This window comes from Eurosta solidaginis, chromosome 5, assembly GCF_040869045.1.
Source record: "Eurosta solidaginis isolate ZX-2024a chromosome 5, ASM4086904v1, whole genome shotgun sequence".
Classification (NCBI taxonomy): Eukaryota; Metazoa; Arthropoda; class Insecta; order Diptera; family Tephritidae; genus Eurosta; species Eurosta solidaginis.
In genome coordinates, this window is record NC_090323.1 from 129,853,904 (window position 1) to 129,877,637 (window position 23,734).

A 23,734-nucleotide genomic window follows, 5' to 3' on the forward strand; every position below is an offset into this window, starting at 1 on the left:
GGGTCCCGGGCCATAGTGATATTCCGGGTAACTGTCAAGCGGATCTCTTAGCCCGAATCGGTACAACTGAACCGGATGAAGATGGCTGTAGGGATTTCGGGATTCCGCTAGCCACCTGTGGATTGCTCTTCCATAGCTGGGCCTCGAGTCAGCTCAGCAAACGTTGGGCGGACACTACGTCTTGTAGGATATCAAGATCTTTCTGGCCGAAAGTGGATGGCAGGAGGTCTGCTGAAATAATTGGGTTCACTAAGGCTCACCTATCAATGGTTATTGGGGTTTTGACAGGGCACTGTCCCATGGGTATCCATGCGGTACGTCTCAATATATTGGAAACTCCATCCTGCTGCAGCTGTATGGAGGATGATGAGGTGGAATCACCAAATCACTTTATGCTTGACTGCCCAGCTTTTGCCAGAACTAGGCGAAAGTATTTTGGTCGTGACTCACTTGGATCTCCCGAGGAGCTATCCAAGGTTGAGATCGGGATCATTCGGAACTTTATCGTTGCTACCCAACGATTCTCTAAGTAGTTATATCTACGTCACCGTTAGTTTAGTTTATTATATGTGGTATCACAACGGACCGTCATGTTGTCCAAGTGAGCTTCCTCTCATCAGGGAAGCTACCACCCAACCTGACCTGACCTGACCTGATGATATCTTATACAGATGTATATGTGATGGAACTTACAATAGGATGGTAGTTGGTGAAGGATATGCACTTTATATCTTTCGGCATGGTTGGTTTATATTTATTGTTTAAATTCACTAGATATATGTTAATTTAGTTAATAAGTAGGGAAATTAATATTTTGTTGCATATGATTTTGCACCACCAAACAAAACAAATTATTAATTTCCTTAATGTGTTCAATTTAAATTGACTTAAAAAGTGCCATGTAACATTGGCAGCAATAATATGCTATCAATATGAGGGAGACCTACTAGTTTACATTCTATTTCTTCAATAGGGTATTGAGTGAGAAGTCGCCCCTGTAAATACGTAGGGACATGGAGTCAATTGGTTCTAAAAAGAAACTTCTCAAAACGTCTGTCTTCTGAACACCCTGTAATTTCTTTTGGTTTGAACGGTTTAATAAGGCAAAATCCATCTGGCTTTTTAGAAGAAAATACGGAATCCTGGGGAAAATAAACAAACCTTTGCCCCTCAACCTTTTAAAGCCCTGATGCTTATCCTTTGCTAGCAACGTTTCATGTCTGACTCTATTTACTATTTGTGGAAGAATTTAGTTGGCTATTTTACATCGTTTTTTAATGTTTGTAAATAATTTTCGAAATCGTAAGAAAAAAACTTGATAACAGACCAATTGATTCAACACTCTCCGTTAGATGCAGTAAATGATGGACGTTATGAGTAACACTGGAATTCCCGAAAATAGTTGAGAAATTTTCAGCAAATAAAGATAACATATTTTTTGCAATTTCCAAATTATCTAATATGATTTGGAACAAAGGAGCATCCTATACGCACAGAATAGAAGCAAAATTTGATATTGTAGGTCACCATGAACATTGTCCTTCAGAACAAGGATTCCTGTATATAAAAGAAATTGGCGAAACTCAGTTGCCTTCCAATTTGAGATTTCGTCGAACGACCTGGGCTTAGGCGCGAATTCCTTCGTTATACACGGTGCTAGAGAAACTAAAAATTGTGAGTTATGTTTCTTTTTAAGCCTTTCAACTTTTAAATTTATATCGTATTGTATCATTATTTTTAAAAAGTTTCGCATTATCCCCAAATCCACCAAATGCATATTATCTATTGCTACTTGGCTTATGATATTTACACCAATTTTTTCTAGCGGAGTCTTTGAATTCCTAAATTTCGGGTCATGGTGTGTTTTATATCTTCTGGTTAAAAAGTCATTGTCAGTTACCAAATTTCCAGACACAGAAGAATATACCATTACATGGTTTACTTTTACCCCGATTTGCGTACACTTGCTGGAACCATGAGAAGCTGAATGATAAGGTGTACCGCAAACAAACGCTTTCGCGGGAGCATCACATACAATTGACCTTATCAGAACTTTTAACAATTTGCCACCTAGTTCAATGCCATTTTCTAAGATATTCTCCATTTCCGTAAAAAAAGGATTTAAAAATTCCGAAACATCGCTTGGCTTTTTATTTCCAACATATATATATATACCGACAGGAAAAACACAAACTGTGCTAAAATCAACTAGCCGCGCCAATATTGGCCACAGTTGAATGCGAGAGCTTCTGAAAAATGGCAATCCATAAATGTTGATGTCTATATAAGCAGTGTCAATTTCTTTAAATATGTATGCAATTTTCTCCAATTGCTTACTCAAACCAACATGGCAATAGAGTCCTGGTGGAATGGATTTAGTAACTGCGATTTCTCTTATTTTGGCATAGAGTGTTTTGGTGCTTCTTGGTACATCTAGATTCTCTTCTTGTAAAATACTAAGAAGGCTCTCAAATGCTCTACGTGATGGTCTAAAAGTAGTAAACCATTCCAGGATTTTTCCTTAAAGGAACGCTGCAGTTTGTCTTCAACTGAATTTCCACTATCTACATTAATAGCTCCATCAGAACGATCACTTTCCATTCATACTTAATAGGCAAACTCCCTATAACCGCCAACTCCACTTATGCTAGCACCGCATTCCTCCACAGAGGATTTTGATGGACCTGCTTCATCATTACTAGAAACTGGTCTAAACAAAGTCGTAGCATATATTTCCCTTTGCTTCTTGAAAAGTCTTCTCATATTACGTTTGCTACTCATTGTTACATGCAATTTTCAACTCACCAAAATCGCAAAACACCACAAAATTTATATTTTTAATTTTATTTTAAGGCAATAGCAACATTTTTCCACTTTACCGTAATTTGGAATGTATACTGAAAAAGTTAGATGTGTATACGCAATTCGTTTATCGATTATTGCAATTTCTATCGATAAACAGAAAAAATGTAGTCGGCCGATATGATCGTCCGTGCTCGTGTTGTTTTTCTTAAAACAGCTGTTGTTATATTACAACTATAACACACTTTATAGCCACAATATTGTGTTTTCCAAATAATATATAAAGTATTACATTTAAATCAATTAGGTAACGACAGATAGCAAATCGAGCGTGTGTACCTACATTGCTCATTTGAATTCATGTGTTTAGTTTTTTCGGCCGACTAAAGTCGGTGGCAGTGTAATGGCGGATACATCAACGCTTTGATCGCTTTAAAGAGAATAAAGCAGCAAAGGCACAAAGCGAAGCAACGCGAACAAAAAATTTACATGGATCGCCTTGCTACGTTGGTTTTGAACAATGAAACGTCTTGCTGCTTTAAAATAAGCACAGATTTAGCTGCACTACACTACGCGGCAAAATATTCTTTGCATGTATTCTTACGAGCAAAGTCCAAAAAGTGTAGCGCCGTTGCCGCTAAATGTCGCGCATGTAAGTCCGCCTTAGTTTTATCGACGACATACGATATATCTGTACTGTTTTCACTATTCAACTTGAATCCATCGGGTTAGATAACATCTTTATAACTTATAATGTGTGTTCATACCTGTTTTCTATACAAATTTTTGAACATCAAAATTTTTCCACTGAGTTCAATGGAACTAATTTACACATAGCCGTATTCTAAAAATTTGAACAGTGTGCTTTTACGGGAACGCAAAATTTAATGGTTGTGGGTAATATAAGGCATCGCGTAAAATTTTCAAATGCTTACTTACATATATCGCTATATCAAATTTCATCGATAGTTCCCTTTATCGACCATCTTTTGGCATCATTCTCAATTATATGTAAATAACTTTTTACGATTCGGTCATAATTTTTCTACTTAGCGTGCTTTGCACACAGAGTATATTAACTTTGATTGGATAACGGTTGGGTGTACAGGTATAAAGGAATCGAGATAGATATAGACTTCCATATATCAAAATCATCAGTATCGAAAAAAATTTGATTGAGCCATGTCCGTCCGTCCGTCTACACGTTAACACGATAACTTAAGTAAATTTTAAGGTATCTTGATGAAATTTGGTATGTAGGTTCCTGGGCACTCATCTCAGATCGCTATGTAAAATTAACGATATCCGACTATAACCACGCCCACTTTTTCGTTATCGAAAATTTCGAAAAACCGAAAAAATTTGATAATTCATTACCAAAGACGGATAAAGCGATGAAACTTGGTAGGTGGGTTGATCTTATGACGCAGAATAGAAAATTTGCAAAATTTTGGACAATGGGTGTGGCACCGCCAACTTTTAAAAGAAGGTAATTTAAAAGTTTTGCAAGCTGTAATTTGGCAGTCGTTGAAGATATCATGATGAAATTTGGCAGGAACGTTACTACTATTACTGTATATATGTGTATAACATTCCTTCAACTTAGTCATAATAACCGAGTCTAACAACAATAGATATAAGCATTCGAAATTTTCAGAGGATACTGAATTCTGAACCTCTCAAAGAAATTTTCATACCTTTAAGAAAAATTGACACATACACACACACTACTCCTATATATATATATTTCAATTTTTTAACACCCATACATACATATATACATACACATATTTATAAATTTCATACTGAATTTTTATTTGTTTTCATACGTTTATTTTTGAATTTTTTTTACGAAAAGTGGTTACCGAAAATCTTTTCACCTATTTTTTTACATACAACATACATATATAATTCTCTTCCTTTTTTTTTTTTTGGAATTTTTTGGAGATAATTTCTGAAATCAGTCGTTTCGGTTGTAACATTGTGTTTTTTTCTTAAGTTCATTTCATACTTTTTGTTCGTTTCGTAGTTTTTTTCTTTTTTTTTTTAACTGCGTTCTTCTACACCGCACCGCGTGGTACATGGAGAAGGAGAAAAACCAAGAAGAAGTAACAGGGCCAGGACTAGAGATTCTTAGTTGCAACAGAGAGGGTCCAGTCACCCGTAGCATCACAAGAGCACTCGAAAACCAGGTAGTTGGATCTATATTCACGCAGATAGACACGGGTATAGAGATTCCAGTAGACTTCCTACCAACTGATTTCCTCAACCGTTGTTCTGCTAAGATTTTTAGTAACTTTGAGCCTAGGGGACAGGGAAGAAAAGAGTTTGCTGTAACGAACACTGCCGTGGTAGACAACGCCGATAATTCACTAAGCTTTTCCCGCAAGTTATCTATGCTAGATATGACTGACCCAACAGAGGATTTGGGGACCGGGGGAGCATACGGAGGCGCATTGCCGCGTAACCCACCTGGAAATGCTGAGGAAGAAAGAAGACAGAGACCGAAAACTGATCGTATGGAGAATTTGAATGCCATAATGGAAACAATATCGCAACAAAATCAAATCGTGTTGGAAACAATGGACGAGTTTCGGAAGATGAGGGCCGATGTGTCGCGTCTTAGCAACCGAGTGGCAAACGTAAAGACATCGTTGCACGCTCCAGCAGCGCCACACCAACCAGCATCTACTTCAACACCAGGGCGAAGTTACGATAGGGAAAATAGGGAAACTAGCACCAACACAACAACAACGCGAGGATAAGGCCAGGGACAACTATGGCGGAAACCTTAAGTTTGATGGTTCGCCGAAGGGAATGACGGTCGAAAGTTTCGTGTTTAGGGTAGAGAGGATGAGACTGCAGTACCAGTTGAGCCATGAGCAGATTCTGGCAGATTTTCACTGTTTGGTGTCAGGCTCGGCACTCAAATGGTACTGGCAGGTCTTGGAAAACAATGCGGATAACCCAAGCTTCTACTACTCTCGCCTTTAATCGGAACTTTTGGCCCAATTCAAATCGGCGGACTCAGACTATGAGGTAATCCGCGAGATCATGGAGCGGAAACAACTCCCGCAAAAGAGTGTCGACGAATTCTATGCCGTCATCCATGATCTCACTTTCCGCTTAAGAGCTAGGATTCCAGAGCCCGAGTTAGCGAAGATAATTAAAGGCAATCTTAAGCCGTTTTTGGCAAATCTAACCTTTGCCACAAAGTTAACGACCCTGGCGGATTTAAAGCATGAGTGCAAGCGCGCCGAAAAGCTCATGAGGGAGAATAGGGCCCGTTTCAAAGGAGTTAGTGAGCTGCTGGTAAATGACAGGATGTGGAATGCAGGGACAGATTGGGAAGTGGAAATTGCAGCCTACAATAGGGATAGTCCAAGGTCGAACAGTATGAAGCCTGGTCCCGCCTCCTCCCGTGACATGTCAAAACCCAATCCACCATCCTATAATCCAAATGTACGTAATTCGTCCAATATTAAAAGTAAGAGTGTTGGTAGTGTTCCAAACCAATCCTTTTGTCCGTCTCCATTCCACCTCATGTTGTGCTTTGCTTGTGGAACGTCGGTAGACTATTACGTTAGGAACCCGGCTGAAGCAGCAAAGGACAGTAAATGTAAGTCCTCCTTCCATCTTATGAAATGTTTTGCATGTGGTAGTGACTCGTCCTTCTGTGTGTTCAAATCAGAGGCTGGAAAACGGGGTCTGCCGGAGATGTCCGGGCACTCTGTCCAGAAGAAAAATAACCTGGAAAACTAGGAAGTAAACAAGAAGTTGTTAAGATTTTGAAACGTGAGGAGATAGTAGAAGTGCAGGATAAAGAGGGAAAGGAGGAGAAACCAACAATTGAAAAAGATAGTTTGCATATTAGGCAAATTAAGTATGAGGAAGCCCGTAGACGCATACTTTGCGAAGAGAAAAATAGAATTAGTAATAGGAATTACAACAAAACAAAGAAAAAGAATTTTAGAAGAATAAGATAATAGCCACAATCGTTACAATTAAGGGTGATAACCAATTTTTTGCAAGAACCGAGATAGGGGGTTGGGAAGTATTAGCGTTATTAGACTCAGGTTCAGGAGCTTGTTGTTTAGGAAAAAATTCGGAAAAAATATTAAAGGATAAGGAACATCGGATCCTACCAGTCAAGGGACAGAATATACGGTCGGCTAATGGAGGTGAAACACCCGTCCAGGGTGTTATAACTTTACCAGTTCGGTGGGATGGGATGACCCGGGATCTGGAATTCTTGATTGTCCCTGGCCTACAGCAGGAGGTCAACTTGGGAGTTGATTTTTAGCAGGCTTTCGAGCTAAGTGTTCTCAGTAGGGGACGGAGTGACACGTCTAAAAGTGCTGTCGTATCAGAACTCGCACCCGCCGAGGGGGACTTAAGTTTTGATGCAGTGCAACACGTGTTAAGCCCGGAAGAAAACAAAGCGCTTGATAGTGTAAAGGCACAGTTTCCGTCTTTCGCTGTTCTTGGGTTAGGGAAAACGAACACGGAGCACATAATTGAAGTAACAGATAAACACCTACCCGTAAAACAACGCCATTACCCCATCTCGCCAGCCATACAAAAATTAATATACCACGAACTTGATTGCATGCTAGAGATGGGAGTCATAGAGGAAAGCAACAGCTGATGGAACTCGCCGGTGTCCTTAGTTATAAAAGGAACCAAGAACAGACTGTACCTCCACGCTCGCAAAGTTAATCAGCGCACCATAAAAGATGCTTACCCACTCCCTCATATCGATGGTATCTTGAGCTGACTACAAAACACTCGCTATATATCTGCTATCGACTTAAAAGACGCGTTTTGGCAGATCCCATAAGAGAAAAGGTCAAGAGAAAAGACGGCTTTCACTGTACCTGGGAGACTCTTGTACCATTTCACGGTAATGCCTTTCGGGCTGTGTAACGCTGCACAGCGCATGTGCCGACTAATGGACAAGGTGATACAGGCTTCCCTTCGTGAATCAGTGTTTGTGCATCTAGACGATTTACTTGTTGGTTCAGAAGATTTTTCGTCTCATTTATATATGTTATCTGTTGTAGCTAAATGTCTTCGTGATGCAAAATTGACGATCAACGTTGAGAAGAGCAAATTTTGTTACAAGGAATTGCGCTATCTCGGATACGTGGTCGGGGACGGATGCATCCGTACAGACGATGGTAAAATAGCGGCGATGCGCGACTTTCCGGAGCCACGAACTACGAAACAGCTTAGAAGGTTCCTGGGGATGACGGGATGGTATAAACGATTTATACAGGACTATGCCATGATTGCTGCACCACTAAATGACAGACTGACGAAAGAAAACATAAAGAAGTTTGCAATGACAGAGGACGTAAAGGCGGCGTTTAACAGCCTAAAACAAAGCCTGATATCGGCACCAGTACTGACTCACCCGGACTTCAACAGACGTTTTTATATACAGTGTGATGCGTCGACAGACGGGGTGTGTGGAGTACTATTCCAACTGGACGACGAAAACAACGAACGACCGATAGCGTATGTGTCAGCTAAACTAAATAAAGCGCAACGCAACTACAGTATTACGGAGCTGGAATGCTACGCCACTGTAATCAGCATAAAGAGGTTCAGGCCATACGTGGAGGGTCTACCTTTTACGGTGATAACGGATCACGCTAGCCTGAAGTGGCTCATGGGCCAAAAAGATCTTTCAGGTCGATTGGCTAGATGGAGCCTAAAGCTACAGTCATATGATTTCAAGATAGAACACCGTAAGGGAACTCAAAACGTAGTGCTTGATGCTCTTTCACGAATGGACATGAAATCGACGTCAATGACAGAAGACTGGACATCGACATTAACTTGGAAGCCTTTAAGTCGACTGAATACGTCGAACTGCAGAAGACAATAACGGGGAATAAAGACAGACTACCGGAACTTTGCGTTTCAGATGGCTACGTGTACAGACGAACACAATTTAACAGGGGAGACGAACTACACTAAGACCATGCCTGGAAACTCCGGGTTCCAACTGAGCTGCGAAGGAGTTTGGTAGAAACAGCACATGGATCGCCTTCAGCTGGACACGGTGGAATCCACAAGACCCTGTCACGTATCCGAGAAAGATATTATTGGCCCGGTATGGTTACAGACGTACACACACTCGTTAAAGCATGCGAAATATGTAAAGGCAACAAAACACAAAACGCCTTCCACAAACCAAACATGGGAAAACAGCACCTCACTGAAAGGCCTTTTCAACGTTTTTTCGTCGATTTCATGGGTCCATACCCATGTACTTGTGATGGTAATGTTTATATATTTGTATGTTTAGATAATTTTTCATTCTTCCTTAAGCCAATGCGAAAAGCCACCTCTGCGCAAGTCGTGAGAGACGTGTTCCATATTTTCGGAGTACCTGAGTATGTGCATTCAGCCAACGGAAAGCAATTTACGTCAGATATATTTACTTCCTTCTCGAAGAAGTATGGTACGACGCATATGAAGACAGCATTTTACTCGCCCCAAGGGAATGCCGCAGAGAGGGTTAACCGCTCCGTGTTGCAAATCATTCGGTCATACACTAAAGGAAACCAAAAGAATTGGGATAGAGCTGTAAGCGACGTAGCAGTGTCGTACATACGGCAATAAGTACGTCGCACAGTGTTTCGTGTAGAACAAGCTAGCTGGACAAAATTATTTTATGAGATTTTTCGTTTCATATGCAGTCATTTATTACAGCTACGTCATTTTTTTCAGCCATATGTTCTTTTTTTATTTTTTTCCAAAATTTTACTTCATATGCATACATTTGCTTATTTCATATACAGTAACTAATGTGAATAAGTGACATAGATCCAAAAAAATTTAAAAGACTTAAGAATATTACCTTATTGTACTTATATTGAATGGACTACAAATCTCAATACTCTAAAAATTTCTAAAAATTCGGAAAAAGAATTAAAATTTTTATGAAAATTCGTCGAATTTTTAAAACATTTTTTAAATATAATTTAATTTTTGTTATAGATGTGACAAATTTTCTTATGGGAAATTAGTCAAAATAAATTTCCGAAAGCGAAAATTGTAAGAGTTGTCCAAAAAGGGGTGTCTACTTATTTATGTGAGTGACTGTACATATGTACACACATATTTTGTATTTATTTGAGTATATAACCTGGCACTACAATTTTTACAAAATTATTTTATAGTACCAGTCAGGAATGTAAAAGTGAATTACAATAATAATAATAACAATGTAAATCATTAAATTAATTATGTGAAAATTACTTATTACAAAAACTTAAAAGTAAAGTATCATACAAAGTAGAAAAGACAAGAGATTTAAATTAAATAAAACCTGATCCAACAAAAAGTTATAGGGTAGGTTATCTTTTATAATTATGTTATTATTCGCTATCATCACTTTCATTCGATGAGTCACTTGTGGAATAGTCATGAGCATCAACAACACTACTGTGAAAGCTTGAAACAACTGAGGTATTCATTGACTTCTCATCATTATCGGGGGACAGTGAATTTAAAACTTTTGAAGTCAGACTTTTAAATTTTTTCTTAGGTATCTCCCTAAAACTGTTAACTAAAGGATCCGATGTTATAAGCAACATATTCATAAGATCCCCATTCGTGGCTTCATGCGATTGCTTTTGTGTGTTATCATCCCTGAATCGTTTCAAATCTTTGTTACGGGCTTCCTGTGCTTCCTCAGAAAGAGTTGACCAAAGGTAAAATTGCTGATTATATAATATCAGTACTATGCACTAAGATTTTATGAACTGTAACAGGCATATTAAACCATGGATAGAGATCTATGTATAGTTTTTTAGTCTCGACCGCAAGTTTTTCAAATTTTTGGATATTTATATTGTACCCAGATGCTAATGCGCGAAGGAGAGTGTCGAATCTTTTGATGAGCGTTACATCCAATCCCGTAATCTCAGCACTAGCCTCAGAATTTTCGAAAAACCTACGAGCAGTGTTGCCGTCATTGGTATTGCCGAAACCTGGCTTGTTTTATCTACTATCAATCCAAGTACACTTTTAAATTTATTCTGGATTTCGTTGGAACGTAGTTTTACACTCTCTTTATATGTCTCATTCCTAAGCTGCCATTTCTTTACTTCGAGGCGATAACTTATGCGAAGCAAGCATTCGAATCGTCTTATCCATGCATGGAGAGTAGACAAACCAAAACCAAGATTATCTCGGTTGGGCGTAAAGTCCCGTAACTCATTATTCATATCTTTTGGAGTGGCCCCACAAATATAACACTTTTGTGCGGAAGAAGTTTCAGTCAAATCATTGCAAACTTTTCTGTCAATCATTGTAAGAAGCGTATTGTGATTTACGGAAACTTCGTATTCTTCGAGCATGTACTTTGTTGGCAACAACGCATTTATCTCCTCTAAAACTTTGTTCGTTTCAAAAACAATAAAATCTTTTGTTTCTTTAGAAAAAATAAATTTAATTGGACGACAATATATGGTAGAAGAAGGTCGAGGATTCTGCCAAACAATGTTACCTTTTTCACCCTGTAATTGAAGAGGAACGAAAGAAAATATAAACAAAAACTCATCAGTGTCAGAACTGCATGTAAACTTTTGCTTATATGTGCTATGGCCAGAGCTTCCATCGCAACCCCACTTGCTGATTAAAGTATACGTCAAGTTTGTAGGTAATAAACTAACAAAAACTTCTTGATTTGCTAAAACTAAACGCTCAACAATTTTATCTAATACGGACTAGACTTTAATTCCCGCACGTGTTTCACCCACATCAATTTCATTTGGATAGCATTCTGCCTAAGCTTTCCTTAGACTATAAAATGATGGATAAACCTGCCTTGATGCTCCACTTCGGAGTCGTTTTGTACCCATGAGTCGTCGACTTGCTATCTACGTAGTATGCTAAAGTTTCTACATTGCTCAAGCATCTTGCATCTGGCTCACATGTCATCCTTTTGCCGGATATTTGAGTGGTTTCCTGTGATTTTTTTATAATGTTAGCAACATTTCTGTTGCCGGACATACGCGTTGATACTTCTGCCGCATACAGTAACTCACCAGGACTTCTAGATCTAGATTGCAAGAGGTCATCCACTCGATGCCGTTTGGGTTTTTCACTGCAGCTAACAAAGTCCTTCTTTCGTCTTCCAGGACCGGGGTTACCTGAAGAAGTGGTTGGTTGGTCTGATGGCAAATTTGAATCGACCGTTATTGTAAATGTGAAGTCTGGAACCGAAAGCCACTCCGAGTTTTTATTCAAAAATCGCTCCTTATGCCTTTCAGAAGTGTTCCACTTTTGATCCAGCTTCGACGAATATGCCGATATTTTTAAGCTTAAACTTTTTATCGAATACTCAGCTGCTTCGCTTAAATCGTACTTAAGTACAACAAAACTCAATAATTCTTTATATCTGGTTTCCTTCGAATGTTGAACCCAAATGTCAAAAAACTCCGTTCTTAAAAAAAAAAATATATATGTAAGGCGCGATAACCTCCGAAGAGATCTAAGGCCGAGCTTCTCTTCCAATTTGCGTCGTGCTCCACTTGATTTTTCCCTACAAATTGGCCGGACGGGACCTACATGTTTTATGCCGACCCCCAACGGCATCTGCAAGGCAGATGAGTTTTCACTGAGAGCTTTTCATGGCAGAAATACAATCGGAGCGCTTGCCAGACACTACCGAGGGGCGACCCCGCTTAGAAAAATTTTCTTCTAATTGAAAAATCTTATTTCTAAAATTTTGATGTTGCTTTGCCCGGGAGTTGAACCCAGGGCATACGGTGTGATAGGCGGAGCACGCTACCATCACACCACGGTGGCCGCCAAACTCCGTTCTTGGTACGGTTATAACTAAACTGCTTTGTGTTGTTGATTTTCCGACAGGGTGAATAGTTTATGATTGTTGTGCTTCCATCTTAAGTGTCGTTGATCGTTCTGATTTGTTATCAGTTGCGCAGTATTTATAATACATTCAGGTATTGGTGTAGATGCTACCAAATGGGGTTGTTTTGTGTGGTTATACCTGCATTAGGATTGCTTTGTATGTACCTGTTTTTATGCCTTGGTGACTGGTGCGGTAGGTTGTGGCAGGTTGAAGTCAGTGATTTTCGCCTTTTTGCTTTTGGTGTGCTCTTGTTGACCTGTGCGTTTATTTTTGTGTGTTTTATGGCTACGTGTTTGTTCCCTGTGCCTGGGAATTGGTTTTGCCGTTTGTAAGTCAGCTTTAAAGGTTCAAATATCTCGTCGGAGCTGGTACGTACATACATCCTATTTTATATGTAGAGATAACTAAATCTACAAAAAAAAAATTAAAAATAGATGTGCAAAGAATTCGCAATGGTTTTTTCCTTCGACTATTAGAGAATACTTGCGACTATAACATACATACGTAAAATTTAGCCCGGATGTCCGCGGATGTATGTAAATTTTTTTTCCCTCAAGGTTCGAATCGAGCTCAAGGCCAGAACAATAATTTTTTTCTAATGATAATTATTGTTATTTTTTAAATTTTCTAAATTTGAAAAATTGTATTTTGTTTTCGGAATAGTAAGTAGAAATTTTTTCAGACAACCTGCCATAGCTGCGCAGATAGATCCATTTCGAAGGGTGTTAAGCCTTCATCATCAGTACGCTTTAGGCATGCTGCGCTAACCATTTAGCTATACAATTTTTCCCTAAAGTTAAAAATATAGAGAAAAAATACCTTTTCTTCTTAATAACGGAATGTTAAATATATTGAAAATACTCTAATTGCGAAAGAATTACTATTAAAAAATTTTAATTACCTTCGAGCTTAGAATCCATCAAAAAAATTATATAAAAGTGTTCACTTAAAACAAATATGAAACTTAATATTCAACAAGAATTTTGCAAATTAATCAATGCATTTTACGGTCACTCCTGCCTTCTTGCTTCAATTACTCAATATATATGAGCAAAAATATCAAAGAAAAGCAAAAATCCCGTTATTTTGTTTGTTTTCTTTCATTCTTCATTACACTTTTCTTGGAATAAGAACTTTGTTTTTGTTAGGACCATTGGGAACTCAATGTACGAATTAGGGGACAATAGTGGCAAAGCAATCGGGGTATACCATGGAAAGGATCTTTTCGTGGCTTAAGGTATTTTTTAAATGTAGTCCTTGTAACCAATGTAAAGTGTGGCTTGTTCTCAAATTATGTTTTATGTTAATTATTTTTAACGACGGTAGAAATTCTCTAGACCAATAACACACTCTGACCAAGTATCCGAATTGACCATGTATTTATTAACCTATCTTGTTATACTCAGTTGAGCAGAGCTCACAGAGTATATTAAGTTTGATTGGATAACGGTTGGTTGTAAAGGTATAAAGGAATCGAGATAGATATAGACTTCAATAAATCAAAGTCATCAGGATCGAAAAAAATTTGATTGAGCCATGTCCGTCTGTCCGTCAGTCCGTCCGTCCGTTAACACGATAACTTGAGTAAATTTTGAGGTATCTTGATGAAATTTGGTATGTAGGTTCCTGAGCACTCATTTCAGATCGTTTTTTAAAATGAACGATATCGGACTATAACCACGCCCTCTTGGTAAGTGGGTTGAACTTATGACGCAGAATAGAAAATTAGTAAAATGTTGGACAATGGGCGTGGCACCGCCCACTTTTAAAAGAAGGTAATTTAAAATTTTTGCAAGCTGTAATTTGGCAGTCGTTGAAGACATCATGATGGAATTTGGCAGGAACGTTACTCCTATTACTATATGTATGCTTCATAAAAATTAGCAAAATCGAAGAAGGACCACGCCCACTTTAAAAACAAATTTTTTTTTAAAGTAAAATTTTAACAAAAAATTTAATATTGTCACGGATATTAGCATCACTAAGCTATACCATCACTAAGGCGATGCTAAGGCCATGCTAAGCGATATTTACGTCAATAATCAAATGATGTATACACATATATAAGGGAGCCGAGAGATGCCACACACAGATGCATTTACTTATACGCCTATGTGTGCGCGAGAGACTGTAAACTACAAACATTCACATCAATAATTCAATCATTATGTATCTACATAAACGAATAAATAATTGCGTCTACACATATGTACCATGTACGTATACGAGCAGCGGAGAGTCAATGCACAAACACATGCATATATCTGAGATACTCCTATAAGTATGCAATGAGAAAAACTATAAAATTTTGCAATTGTAGTTACAGCTGAAATGTTTGAGAGATAATGGACTAGTAGATTCTGGAAGCGCCTAGAAGATGCGAATGTTAAAATCAAAGAGTATAAAAGGCGACAGATATAGGGGCGCTGGAATTCAGTTTGATTTGAGCTGTCAAGCAGTTTCGATTAAGCGCTATCTAGCGAGCTATAGCAGTATTATTTTGAATAGTAGAGTTTCATTTGAGCTATCAATCAGTTTGGTTGTTAAACAAAGTATAAGTGTTATTGTGAAGTACTTTAATAGAGGCCATTTTTCCATTATTCAATATTGGAGTTATTTATTCAACAGTTTAGTGATACGAACTTATCAAAAAGGCAAATAAGAGGATTTGCAAGCAAATTCGTTACAATATCTTTACAGTATATAAGCAAATTATGTCAACATTCAACTCCAGTAATGATATGGTGCAACAAAATACAAAAATTAAAGAAAATTTCAAAATGGGCGTGGCTCCGCCCTTTGTCATTTAATTTGTCTAGGATGCTTTTAATGCCATAATTCGAACACAAATTTACCAATCCTTTTGAAATTTGGTAGGGGCATAGATTTTATGACGTTAACTGTTTTCTGTGAAAATGGGCGAAATCGGTTGAAGCCACGCCCAGTTTTTATACACAGTCGTCCGTCTGTCCTTCGCATGACCCTTAACATGATAACTTGAGCAAAAATTGACATATCTTTACTGAACTTAGTTCACGTACTTATCTGAACTCACTTTATTTTGGTATAAAAAATGAACGAAATCCGACTATGACCACGCCCATTTTTTCGATATCGAAAATTACGAAAAATGAAAAAAATGCCATAATTCTATACCAAATACGAAAAAAGGGATGAAACATGGTAATTGGATTGGTTTATTGACGCGAAATATAACTTTAGAAAAAACTTTGTAAAATGGTTGTGACACCTACCATATTAAGTAGAAGAAAATGAAAAGGTTCTGCAGTGCGAAATAAAAAACCCTTGAAATCTTGGCAGGTATTACATATATAAATAAATTAGCGGTAACCTACAGATGATGTTCTGGGTCACCCTGGTCCACATTTTCATCTGAAAAACGCCTTCACATATACAACTACCACCACTCCCTTTTAAAACTCTCATTAATACCTTTAATTTGATACCAATATCGTACAAATATATTCTAGAGTCACCCCTGGTCCACCTTTATGGCGATATCTCGGAAAGGCGTCCACCTATAGAACTAAGCCCCACGCTCTTTTAAAATACTCATTAACACCTTTCGTTTGATACCCATATCGTACAAACATATTCTAGAGTCACCCCTGGTCCACCTTTATGGCGATATCTCGAATAAGCGACCACCTATAGAACGAAGACCCACTCCCTTTTAAAAATACTCATTAACAACTTTCATTTGATACCCATAACGTACAAACAAAGTCTAAGTTGCGATACCTCGAAAAGGCGTCCACCTATAGAACTAAGGCCCACTGCCTTTTAAAATACTCATTAACACCTTTCTTTTGATACACGTGTCATGCAAACACATTCCAGGGTTTCCCTCGGTTCATTTTCCTACATGGTTATTTTCTCTTATGTTGTCACCATAGCTCTCAACTGAGTATGTAATGTTCGGTTACACCCGAACTTAACCTTCCTTACTTGTTTTTTATTGATTTATTTATTTTATTTATTTTTTTATTTTTTGATCTCTTTATTTACTTATTTATTTATTTATTTAATTATTTTAGCATTTATACATTTAAATTTTTTTTACTACCAGTGACGATAGATAATCTTAACCTGTGATATAGATTTAGATTAATCTGTGATATAGATTTAGGCTAACCTGCAATATAGACTTAGATTGTCTTTACCAGTGATGCCTTAGATAAGTGGTTTTAAGACCCAGTGATTTTAAAAGTAGAATAGTTGTTCCTGTGTCTATATGTCTTAATATGAGGGTAAAGGGTACAACTCTTTGAAGCCCGGCTTTGGGAGTGGGTCGAAGCCACACGTTGGGCCAGAATAAAGAGTAATTGGCGGCTGCGTTATGAATTTTTCTTACGCACACGCTCCATGATGCGGGTATCATCGGCGTATGCGAGCCTGTAACGACAGCCTTTGTATAAACTACGCCCCTGCATTTGCATGACTGCTCAAAGCTATTTCTGCAAGTAAGCATGCCAACAAACAGCAAATCGCCTATATATTACGTGTCTGTGTGTGTGGGTACCTTACCTAGCATTCTACGCGACATGTTCAAAGCCTTCCAGGATCTTTGAGTGACTTTGAACAAGAAGAAAAATGGTTTAGCAATCAACGCAAAACGGTAGTGGCAGTGGAAAAAAACATTGCCTATAAAAGGGCCACCATTCCATCTTTTCCTTTCAAAAGTCTAAAGTGAAAGCGACGTGCTTAGCTTTAAGCCGCGAGTGCAGTGAAAAAAAAAGTTAAAAGTTTAAGTGCAAAGTTACCGTTTCCCTTAAGGAACGGCATAGTGAATAAATAAAAAGGTGCCGCAACCTAGCGGATTACAGCGTTTAACCAACAACGGAGTCGCCACCAATAACACCGGTAAGTGAAACCATCCTCCCTTAGTTCCGTTTTTTCAGGTGAACCTTAAAAGTTTTTTTTTTCTGCTCTTAAAGGGAAATTCTGTCCGCCAGATAAACCTTGGAAGTTACTTGAGAAAACGGGACTAAATTGTTTTCAACCAAATAAAGTACACCCGACTAATATATTTTGTTTTATGGTTTTCGCTGCAGGAACGTCGATACCATTACCCTGGAGATTCACCAGCACGTCCGGTGCGAGGCATCGTAGCCAAATATAACCACCAGACCGGTCAGCACACCATAATACGCAAGATCAACACAGAGCCGCAAGCACACAAACCAAAAACTAAACCACAATGTACCGAATACCAAGTCGACATACATTCCCTCGTATAAAACGCCATAACCAGATTCCAAATAAAAGGATACATCGAAACGCAACAACACCACCAACTAAAAGGGAATCAAGCGCCACAGGGACCGGAAAACACCCATATGATTTTTAAATTCTAATAACCGTTCTTTTTAGATTAAGCACCATATTATTCTTTTTATAATTCCCGCCACACATGCATTTTTTATCGGAATTGTTATTTCTAATTCCCTACATTCTTTCTTATATATACATATTTAAATCTTTGTTTTTACCACTTACCCAATAATTGTTACACATACTTCTATAATTTTTTTTGCTACAAAATTTTAAGTTTATACAATTTAGTTTTCATTTGTTTTTCATTGTTGCATTTTTTTCATTTTTAATTTATCAGTTTTCATTTCTATTCTTTCTATTTACTTTCGTTTGGCAAACTCGTAATTTTGCATTAACCTTTTTTTTGTAAACTTCTTGCTTTACATAGGAGAGCTTTTTTATCATTTCTTTTAACCGCTCCCTTTACGGAATTTCCCTTTTTTTATGCAAACATCTTCTGCTTCCATTATACTTCTTGTATTGCTTTTTTTGTATATTTTTCTTTCCTTTCGTATAATTCTTTATTTTTTTGTTCTTTTATAGCAACAAGCTGTTGTTGCCCCTTAAATGAACACCACACACAAAACATCTTTGCCTCAACGTTCTTTTTCCACACTTTTGTTCACACTTTTCTTGCTACTTTCAATTTTTTTCTTTTCTTATATTTCTTTTTTTATTATTTGATCATCCTGGTTTTTAACAAATAACCAATTCAACTCACTTCTCACCATTTATTTTATTTCATTTTATTTTCGTGTTCGCATATTTTTTATGCAATTTTTTATCAACTAACGCGATCGCGATAAAATGTGCGTACACAATTTAATTCATGTAAACCGGAGCTGAAGTTCCCGTGTGGTCAACCGAAGAGAACACTAAATTAAGAGGAAAACGAGTAGGACCTTTTCTCTTTTCTTCTTTTCTTTTCAGCTCGCATCACTTCAGCCTTGGTACCTGGACTGGAGATGAGTGTAGAGAGTTAAAGAAAACGGTAATATATAATATTTTTCTATGGTCTCTCATTTCATTTACATATTCCTTTTTTCACTTGCTCATGCTCAGACCCCTTAATGAATTACTGTGTCTGTAAGGAAATACGGAGTGTTAGCTAAAAAGGGTGTTCCCTTAGGAAGTTTTATTATATTTCTATTTCTTTATAATTTAAATTTTTTTTTATCGATTTGTATTGCTTTTTGACTTGATTTCTTATTTGTTTTGGTAAAAAGTGTTCTTGAAATAAGTATAAGATAAGCGTATTTTAGTTTCGGAATTCTTTTTTTTTTTTTTTTTTTGATTTTGTTATTTGAATTTCAATATTCCTTTTTTTGGTAAGGGTAGATTTCAGTAAGCTAATATAAGTCATATCGCTTTACAGAATTGAGGTCCCTAGCAAGTAAGTTAATACTGAAGTTGTGAAATAAAGCATTGTAATAAAAGGTAGTGGTATTTTTTGGAGTTTTTAGTTGAAGTGACTTTAGGTAAAATGCCGGCCCTTTAAGCCCCTTTGGTGTTAATGTGGGTGTTGCCCTTGCGGCACACTAGGAACGAGTGAGATATTGCGACTAGACTGACAGACTATGGGTTAGGCCCGACTTTTGACTTTCACGAACGAACTATATCAGGAAAAGGGAACTCCACTCGGTTATCGGAGTCAAAGTGGAGTTCATGGTTGTTCCTGCCTCATGAACAGGAGGGGTGGGATGACTCCACCTGACACGGACAGTCTTCTCCCGCTTTCCTTTTTTTTCTCTTTTGTCGCTAACTTCTTCTAGTCTCTGTATTTTCCTAACCTAGGCATGAACCCCTAATTTTGTTTTTATGACTGTGGGTCGAGTTAGGTGGCAAAAACCGCACCTCAACGCCGACGAGCCTCAGCCGGGATACCGCCATGCCTAACCGCCACCTTTCTCGCCCCGGACCAAGCAGTTATATTACAATTCTATGACGATAACTGTTTTCTGTGAAATTGGGCGAAGTCGGTTGAAGCCACGCGCAGTTTTTATACACAGTCGACCTGTCTGTCTTTCCGCTCGGCCTTTAACATGATAAATTGAGCAAAAATCGATATATCTTTACTAAACTTAGTTCACGTACTTATCTGAACTCTTTACCTTGGTATAAAAAATGGCCGAAATCCAACTATGACCACGCCCACTTTTTCGATAGCGAAAATTATGAAAGATGAAAAAATGCTATAATTCTATACCAAATACGAAAAAAAGGATGACTCATGGTAATTGGATTGGTTTATTGACGCAAAATATAACTTTAGAAACAACTTTATAAAATGGGTGTGAGAAAATAAAAAGTTCTGCAGGGCGAAATCAAAAGCCCTTTGAATATTGGCAGTAATACTGTTCGTGGTATTACATACATAAATTGTGAGAGATAAGCTAATACATAAATTGTAGCGTTAAGTTGAACTATGTAAACATGCCATTAGGTTGAGTTCTTGTATATGCCGATGTGGCAATGCTATAACAAATGTTAAATAAAGAAACAAAAAAAGCGCTCTCTTCCGGGTTGCAATTTATACGAAGAGTAAAGCCCATTTACATGTAAAGGAAGGCACCGAACCGAAATTTTTTAGGCCTCGACCATTACCTTTAGCGATTAAAGAAAAAGTTGAAAAGGAGATAGACAAGTTAGTAGAACTGAAAGTTTTGGAACCAGTGGATTATTGCGAGTGGGGGACACCGATTGTTCCAGTGCAAAAAAAAGATGGAGGAATTCGCATATGCGGTGATTTTAAAGTGACCTTAAACCCACATCTGCATGTGGAAAAGTATCCCTTACCACGTATTGAAGAGATTTTTGCCAAGATGCACGGCGGGGTGAAGTTTGTAAAACTGGATTTAAGTACAGCGTACCAGCAAATCGAGTTGGATGAACAATCTCGCAAATTCACAACTATTTCGACGTCAAAAGGCCTTTTTCAGTATACAAGACTGATATACGGGTTGGCATCCGCACCCGCCATTTTTCAAAAAATTATGGACACACTATTAGTAGGCATTGAGGGCGTGGTAGTATTTCTCGACGATATACTAATAACAGCAACCAACGTCAGACTTCTTACTCGAAGACTTGAAAAAGTGTTAGCCCTGTTAAGTGAGGCAGGGTTAAAGTTGTCTAAATCGAAGTGTGAGTTTTTTGTTGACGAAATTAAATATTTAGGGCATATTATAAACAAAGAGGGCTTGCATATGGATCCTGATAAAGTGAAAGATATTAGAGGCGCTAAAGAGCCATCAAACGTAAAAGAGCTTCAATCTTTGTTAGGGGTGATAAATTTCTATAGAAGATTTTTACCTAATTTATCTACTTTGCTTCACCCACTTTATCAGTTGTTGCAGGCGAATACAAAATTCGAATGGTCAAAAAGAATGTTCGGAAACATTTTCAAAACTTAAAGACTTATTGGCATCAGAGAAATGCCTAGCCCATTTTTGCCCCGAAAAAAGAATTAAATTAACGGTGGATGCTAGTCCCACGGGAGTAGGTGCGGTTCTAACGCAAGTAGAGACTGGTGAAATAGAGAAACCAATAGAGTTTGCTTCAAGAACATTGTCGGATACTGAAAAAAGGTATTCGCAACTTGACCGAGAAGCATTGGCTATACTGTTTGGTGTAAAAAAGTTTCATCAGTATATTTTCGGTAGGCATTTCACCTTGGTTACTGACAACAAGCCGTTACAACACATTTTTAGTCCGAAAAAAGGAATTCCAGAAATGGCGTCAAATAGATTGCAGCGTATTGCTCTAACGCTATCAGGTTATCGTTTCGACATTGAATACGTCAAGTCTAAAAACAATATAGCAGATTATTTCTCGCGAAACCCCGACAGCAGTGCCGAGGATCAATGCGTTTTGCCTGATGATGTTTATGTAAATTATTTTCAAGAGCTTGAGCTTTTCAAGAAGCGAAATGATTAACCTAGAAAGCATTAAAACTGAAACTGCACAGGATAATACGCTACAACGAGTAAAGAAATTTCACCATGAGGGATGGCCAGAGAAATGTCGGGATCCAGAGTTGTTACCATATTTTAATAAAAGATTGGAATTGGGCGAAGAATCAGGTTGCTTATTTTGGGGGTTTCGGGTTGTGGTTCCAAAAGCATTGCAAAATAAAGTTGTCGAATTTTTACATGCGACACACATGGGAATTGTGAAAATGAAATGCATGGCTCGTGAGTGTTGTTGGTGGCCGAACCAGGGAAAAGATTTGGAGAAGGTAGTAAAAAGTTGCGAGCCCTGTTTACTTAATCGTCCGAACCCACCAAAGCAAGAGCTTCTCCCATGGAAGAGACCCCAGGAAGTATGGTCGAGAATCCATTTAGATTTCTTTGGACCTTTTAAAAACCGCTGGTGCTTAATCGTTGTAGACAGCACAAGTAAATGGGTGGAATGCATAGACATGGGAACGAATATAACTAGCCGAGCTCTTATAGCAGTGTTGAGAGAAATATTTGCACGTTTTGGGTTACCAAAATGCGTGGTTTCGGACAATGGTACGTCATTCACATCGAATGAGTTTACCAATTTTTTGAAACAGAATGGAATTACACATGTAACATCTCCTGTAGGTCACCCACCCACTAATGGTCAGGCGGAAAATGCGGTTAAAACAGTTAAGACCGCCTTAAAACGGAATTTACTTAATACACCGTTGTCTGACTTCAACAAAGTTCTGAGTAATTTTTTGTTAGATTATCGAAATACTTTACATGCTAGTATGGGCGTATCTCCAGCCTACATTATGTTTAATAAAAGGAAATTAAGATGTCGATTAGACTTACTCAATGGAAAGCGAAATGTTGTTAATCTAACCAATACTGAAATCACAGCATTTGTTGAAAAAAAGAAAAATGAACAAAAGAGATATTTTAAAGGAAAGCAAAACAACAACTTTAACGTGTATGACGCGGTGATAGTTAAAGATTATTCGGTTCCAGGGAAAGTAAAATGGACAAAAGCTGTGATTTCCAAAAGAATTGGAAAGCAAATGTATATTGTAAAAACTTACCATAATAAATCTTGGAAAAGACACGCAAATCAAATTATCTTATCGCAAAAAGAATCATCGCACTCATCACTAGATGATCCACTACAACCTTTAACAAATTTAAGTAATGAAAATCAAAACATATTAACTAATAATTGTGGTCCCGATGATACAAGTACAGACAAAAATACAAAAACAACTACACATACAAGTAATAACGTACCCAACGATATTATTTGTAATGAGAAAACGAAGTCACGGGAACCCACTACTCATTATAATTTAAGACCGAGAAAATAACAATTTCTTGTCAAACAAAATTATGTATCCTAAGCGCGAAAGTCTGTATTAAAATCATGTATATGTTACCAATTAAGAAGGGGGTATTGTGAGAGATAAGCTAATACATAAATTGTAGCGTTAAGTTGAACTATGTAAACATGCCATTGGGTTGAGTTCTTGTATATGCCGATGTGGCAATGCTATAACAAATGTCAAATAAAGAAACAAAAAAAGCGCTCTCTTCCGGGTTGCAATTTATACGAAAACGAAGTTTGTCCTCTTTCATTTTAATATATCTTAATATATCACATAAATAAATTAGCGGTACTCGACAGATGACGTTCTGGGTCACCCTGGACCACATTTTGTTCGATATCTCGAAAACGCCTTCACATATACAACTTAGGGCTACT